Source organism: Oncorhynchus clarkii, chromosome 22, assembly GCF_045791955.1.
Source record: "Oncorhynchus clarkii lewisi isolate Uvic-CL-2024 chromosome 22, UVic_Ocla_1.0, whole genome shotgun sequence".
Lineage (NCBI taxonomy): Eukaryota > Metazoa > Chordata > Actinopteri > Salmoniformes > Salmonidae > Oncorhynchus > Oncorhynchus clarkii.
In genome coordinates this window covers 17427333-17434440 of record NC_092168.1, presented here as the reverse complement: position 1 = coordinate 17434440, position 7108 = coordinate 17427333, and positions in this window count along the sequence as shown.

The following is a 7108-nucleotide window of genomic DNA, read 5'->3' as shown; positions in this document are numbered from 1 at the left end:
CAATTAAGTACCTTACTGTGATTGTTTCAATTAAAATGGTCCCAAAAAATATATAGCTTCTTAGCAATGAGCAGTTTCTCAAGCAATACTTTTTATAGGACTGTCTGGGAGTGGTCTGAGAGGGGAAGGGAAAACTGAAAACTAACTTGTATTGGCAGAGAGCTTTGGAACTCTCATTCTTATTGGTCTATTAACTAATTTACCGCCTGGTGTCACCAGGCAGGCCAAAACTCCATCCCACCAAAACAGCCAGACATTTCAGGCTGTCTTTTAAAACGTCTCTTATAGCAGAAGTGCATTACAGTCATTTTCACAATTTCACAGTATTAAACCAACCTCATGGTGTAGTAATATATATAAAACACAGAAAAATCTAGTTTTTGCCTGGACTGGGCCTTTAATCTATACTTTCTGCTGTATGAGACCAGCTCTCTCTCTCTCTCTCTCTCTCTCTCTCTCTCGCGCTCTCTCTCTCTCTGCATTGCCTTCATTGCCATTTTCCTCCCTAATATACAGTAAGTGCATGTATGTATGCAGTGAGTTTTATAGAGGGGATTTAAGTGTGTGCACAGTAGCAGGTTTATATTTATTGTCACAAGTCTTATCCTGGAGGCAGAACTGAGCAATTTCCCCTTAGATGAAAATTCCCCTTAGATCAAAAGTCAAAATTGGCAATATTGTAAAAATTCATGAAAACAAAAATGTGCTTTTTGGTCTTAATTTGAGGTTAAGGGTTAGGCATTAGGGTTAGCAGTCAGTGTGGTTAAAGTTAGGGTTAAAGTTAGGGTTTTAATACTTTGTTGCTGTGCCAGCTAGTGACCACTCTCCAGAGCTGCCTCCAGAACAAGATTCATGACAAAAAATGCTAACCTCCTGCACAGTACCCAAACAAATTGCAATGGAAACATCTTTAGGGGGCTTATTTGGTCAGTAAAATAAATACATTCCAGGCAATTAACATTGTCATTATCAAGAATGATTCTGCAACATATACTGCAATATGTTTTCTGCGATGGGTCTATTTCTTGTGTCATACCTCTATTTTCATAAAACCTGAGTCCATCCTCTTCTTTCTCACAACAAGACATCAAGCCCTTACAGTATTTCTCAATGGCTGAAAAACACAATTTCTGAAACCTTGCTCCATTTCCTGAAAACATTAAACACAAAACCTCATCTTCAAGCACAATTTACATAACCTCTGACTCCTCTTGCAAAATGAAACATTCGCCTCAAAACAATTTTACCTGTGTTCAAAATCAAACACTGCTCTCAAATATCATAAACAAAGTGATCAAAATGATATACACTCTCAAGCAGTCAGTAAACAATACACCCGAAAAATAGAAAACACATTGTTCAAAACATACAATTCTCAGGGAGAAGTAAATATTAAAATGTTTTAAAAATCATATTTTTCCGTCATTGTCCTTTGATGAATGAAAACATGTTCTATCATAGTAGATCAAAATTGATCAGAAATTACTACTCTGCTTTGCTCTTTGCAATTTTGTTTTTTGTTCTTCCTCCTCCTTCTACCCCTATTTTTACAGTACTGTACCCTGCATCTCACAAACTTGTCCTTTGTCTCTGTGATACTGTAATTCTTGTTCTTTGTTGATATGAACCTGCAACCAGTCAAAATATTTTGAGCTGTCAGTACTGTTAATAAATGGAAAGCACAATGTTCATGGCCATACAATTCATCCATTGTACAGTATACAGCCTACAATGCACTGTACTACAGTATCCATTCTCAGACTTTCTCCTTCCCACCTTCAACAACCTGTTTGCTCTCTGAACTGGCTTATATTGGTTGTGTCGCATCATTTGAAACAGGTTAAATCAATTTTGAGTGGTTGTGTTCAATCAATGACATATGTTCTCTATTTGTATTTGATTGTTGCCACTTGTGTTTACCAGTATGAATGACATGTGCATTAGAGTGCAGAATGTGTTTTGAGAATGAGAATGTGTTTAGAGTTTTGCTGAAAAGACTAAGTGAGATCTCCAAATTGTGTTTTACCATGTGAAATGGTTGAAGGTATTGACAACAGACTGCATAATAAGCTAAATGAGTCCAGGCAACTGAGAACTTTGTTCAGCCAATGGGTTTTAGTGTTTTAGCAATTGAGAAAAACTGTAATAACAAGGTAGTATAAATGTTTCCAGTGTGGAACTCTCATCTCAATGTTGCCATCTCCTGGCGTGACGCTAGGTTGTTTTTACAAATCCCAAGCCTTGTGCCAAATATGTCAAAGGGACTGATTACAGCCCTCAGTGGCCAGTTGGCCCAGGAGTCCACCCCCGGTGGCCAGTCCGACAGGGACTGTCAGGCCCAGGCAGACTCTGGATTGGTGAAGAGCCAGGGAGGGGGCTCAGAGACAAGTCCTACCCAGCCAGAGTGTCATGTGGCCCTGCCAATGAGAGGCTATTCACCAGTATCAGATAACACTAAGCAGGAAATTGCTTCAAGGAGAGGTAACATTTTTTTGAAAGTAATATCTAGCTATGGAATATATTCAGTGGGAAGGAGAATAATTCCTGGTCCTTGAAAGATCCAAATTAGCATGCATACACACACACACACATACACACATACAGACACACAGTCCCACTCACGTGCTATACTGAAACTCTTACGTTGAATAATACAAGCATCTCACGAAGAATAAAATGTATTCACAGCCTGGACTGCCAAACAAATGGTGATTTACCCTGCCTGATATGGTAACTGACACGGAATATAAATGTTAAAAATAAACATTGTAGCTTCAGATACAACACATTGCAATATAGAAATTTGGAATTTGACTAGGATTTATACAAGCTGACCATGCGAGTTTGGAAATGTGGAAAATCCAAATTAAAATGGAATTAGAATAGTCATCTGTCATGTAGAATATGTACTGAACAATGATCAAAATATATTCCACGGAATATCATTGAGAGTGAAAAAGAAACAAATATGTACTGTGTATCTCTGATTTCCCAAGGTTCTCAGCCATGTACCTTGAGGTGGTGAAATTCAATGTGAACCATGAAATGTAAAGTGGTGAACCTAATTGGATTGCAACATTCAGCACAGAGCTCTACCAACACGGAGTGAAAGGCAACACGGCTAGGGCCCTACGCGTCACACTCACAACGTTTATCAAATAGACTTGACTGCTTATCACATGCTTTTGAGGTTCAGGGGCTCCAAACAAAATCCTATCTCTCTCGTTTTAATTAGCTTGTGGTTGGTGTTGCTATGATCTGCCAGGAGAAGATGTACTTTGAGACAGGTGCGTCACGCACTTGTTTATGATTCATTAGCCAGGCCGGATATTGATCAGAGGCTGCGTGATATTTATACTTTAGAAAGGGGGGCGGGTTGTGTGTGTGTGTGTGTTGGGGGGGGGGGGGGGGTTACTGGGAGTATTTTCTCTCCCTCTAAGCATGTCATTGGATGTCATAAGCCAGAATGGCTATGCAGCAGCAGGGAGACCTATGGCCTGGAGAGGGCGCTCTCTCCCCGGATTGTAAATACTGGCTTTAGGATTCTGACACCATTGCTCTTGTGAATGCCCACAATTTAGAGTTTGTTTTTGTGGATTACTTGTACTACAATCATGTGTCTGGAAATAAACTAGTGATGGATAGTACAATGTTATAATATTTGACAGTGATTACTTGCTCATCGCAATTAAACAGCCATTATTGTGGATGTGTCTGAGTTGATGATTGAATCTGTGGTATGAATCAATGCCCTTTCAACAAAAAAGATTCACATTTCAGTCATCTGAATGAACATCATTTCCCAAAGCAACAAAATACTAAGAACTGGGTTAAATCTAATTATGACTATAATCATTCTTTGAAGAAGAATGTACAAGTTTTACAATGGGATGAGGTCGAGAAGGGGGTGGAGTGGTATGTGTACAATACATTCTGCCAAGTGTGATTTGTTCTATAATTCAAATTTTTCTTTTGATCTGTCTTTGTTTTCAGAGGATTTGAACAACAAATTGTGTCTCTCTAAATGTATTAAAAGATGGAGCCTTCTGTGGCCAACATGAAGAAAATCCTAGAAACATGTTTGCATCCAAATTAATGTGCGGCATTTGTTTCAAACTACAATCCGTAGACATCCAATTACTGAGATATTGAGCCCTAATAGACTCGTTCATTTTTCACTAAATAATACAATAACTCCATACTTTACTATAATTGATCTTTGTTTTACAAATATAAACATTGTGTGTAAATAACAAAGTAGATTCTTCCATTCCAGCTAACATACGTATTTACTGCGAGGAACCAAGCTACAGAGAAAATATGATGAGCTAAATCATTTGGCCAGTCCTAATGTGTTTGAGGGTGGCAGGGATGATGTGTGTTTTGGGGCTATGTGGGCCCTGTCTCACGCCACAGGACGTGCTAAGGCCACAGGGACCACCAGCCAGTCTGATCTTCTGGCACCTCCACATCTGTTGCTCCCTCACACCCGCCCATTTGTCCCACTGACTGCGAGGCTACAACACCCTGAGCTGGCTGAGGGATAAGCTTTATCTGGCTTTCAGACAGCCCAAATGGCTTACATTAAACATGGCATTTTCACATAACATTTGACCCCCCATTGCCCAAAGAGTGACATGCCTACCCCCCACTTAATATACCACTTGAGGTGACAAGTAAAATGAAGAAACTGATGAGATGGCTTGGCCTGTTTTAAGCCATTGGAATAATTTGAGATTAACGAATTAATTGACTGTATATAATATATTATATATCAACATAATCAGAATAATCAATAATATAGAGTAATGTATGTTCCTATTTCAAATCGTACAAATTAATATTTTTGGTGTGATTTTTTAAATTTTACTTAAATAAACAGTCCCCACAGAATCGTATTTCATACAAATCAGCGAACTGAGAACATGTCATTTTGCATACTGTCATGTCAGTATAATGTGCATAATCTCAAATACAGACAGGCATAATATAAAAACATTGTTTTATTCATTTTTAACCAAACCAAACCAGCACGGCAGGGAAACCTGAAAATGTTAAGCATGTCTCATTTTATATGATGTAGTAGTAGCTCTACATCACCTTGCCCTGGCAAGGACACCATTATAACATGACACGTAGCTGACATGAATGTTATCCAAACAGGTTGTTATTTATGCTCTGTTGTGGGACATTTGCTCCCAGTGACATATGCTACAGGACTAAAGTCTACAGAGTCACCAAAAGCCTGATCCTGTGCCACGCCATCTTGGCTGTTTGGACATTGGGAAAAAAAACATGTTACAAGGTGGAGGACGACAAGAGGTTTGCTCTTTGGGGCCCAAACTGTCCTCACATGGTCCATATTAGTATCAGTATAAAAGGCATGTTATTAGAGAGAGCGTTCCTAAAAATGTGCTACTATGATTATTGTGTTATGGCCTGCCAAGAAGAAGATTAACATTATTCTTACCTTTAATTAAAATCTCCCCAGTCTAGAGCATATGGCCTAACCCATTAATATGCTCTAATGCTCTTACTGCCACCACACAGGTCCTAATCAAGCTGTGATCTGCCTTAATCACCAGTCTTAAGTGGCAAACAAGTATCACTCCTAGGCTAGCTATGCATCATTAGTGATGAGACTATTGCACTTACGCCACGGTCTGGTGTCGTGCCACATTGGGTCACAATAACAATAACGCAGACTGAAAACACACATGACCCTGCAGTATTTTCTTTATTACTATACTCAGAGCGAATGATGTGTATTTTGAAAGAATTGCAAGGTAAAATAGGATCTTTCAACAATGACTGATCATATTATTCAGACACCAGTTGCCTTGTTTAGATTTTATAAGAATAAACTAATTGTTCTCTGAGTGGTTTTGATGAAGCATTAGGTTGATTGTAGAATTTGCTGTTTGCCACCCGAAATGTCACGTGTGCGTGACAAGCTGATAAGATTAACTCCTAAGCTTATTACTGACAAACAACTAATTTGGCCTAATTGTTTAGTATTATCTATCAAACTGACTCACATTAGCCATGAAATCCTGGATTTCCACACCCTGCCAGCCTGGGGGGCTAAAGAGAGTTCTGGGTAAAGGGCTCCTAGTCTCCCCAGTCTGCCTGGAGAGCCACCATCTGCAATCTGTTCCAATGCTCCTGAATCTCAAATATGTTTACTGAACATGTTTTCTTTGACTATCATTAATAATTCAGGACTTTAATTATTAATGAAAAGACATGCTTTAATTTACACTGTACATTTAATTAATACTGTAGAACTATGATATAACTTGCAATTGCACATTGCACAAGTAAACATAAATTGGGACCACTTTATCATATAATTTATACATTTCTTCACATGTTCATCAAAATATCTCCTGTCCTATTCATGAAATAGCTTCAGTGGTAGTGCGAGAACAATTCCCTTGAATCTGTTAAATTCGATATGTTCAATTAGCAAGTTAATACAGCCTTTTTGTTATTGCGTTCCTCTCCTCTCTGTTACTATGTGTGAACCCTCAGTAGTTGGACTACAGCGCAATACTACAACATCACTAATCACAGATAAGACTGTGCATTAACTTTTCTCAGAAGCTTACTGACAATCTTTCAGGGTATTATTTGATAATGGAGAATCAGGCACTGGGCTTAGCAGCTCCAGTTCAGTCCCATGTGATGGTTTGATGCCAGTATAAACACAACAGAGCATGTACCTCTTACGAGAAGATGCTGTTGGACTAAGACTGTGTGTTTAATGTAAGTAATAGATCAATATATATAATGGAAAGCTTTGTACAAGGCAGGTTATAATATTGATGGATCATTTTTATGAACTTGTTGAAATAAGAGTGTTAAGACATCGGCATGTTTCCCATCCGAAACAGTTTGTGCATATATTATGATGACATTTTGTGACGTTTTAGTTCGTTTTGGTCTTTGGCAAGGTTCTTTCCAGCAGTTAGGTACACACAACCTATTTTAGGTACACACAACCTATTGAGAAATTGTTTGGTAAATGTTTTGGCCAAATTAAACACTGATTTACCTTTGATAAGCAGATAGATTGCTACAGCTGGCTGGTAGCTTGCTAGCTATT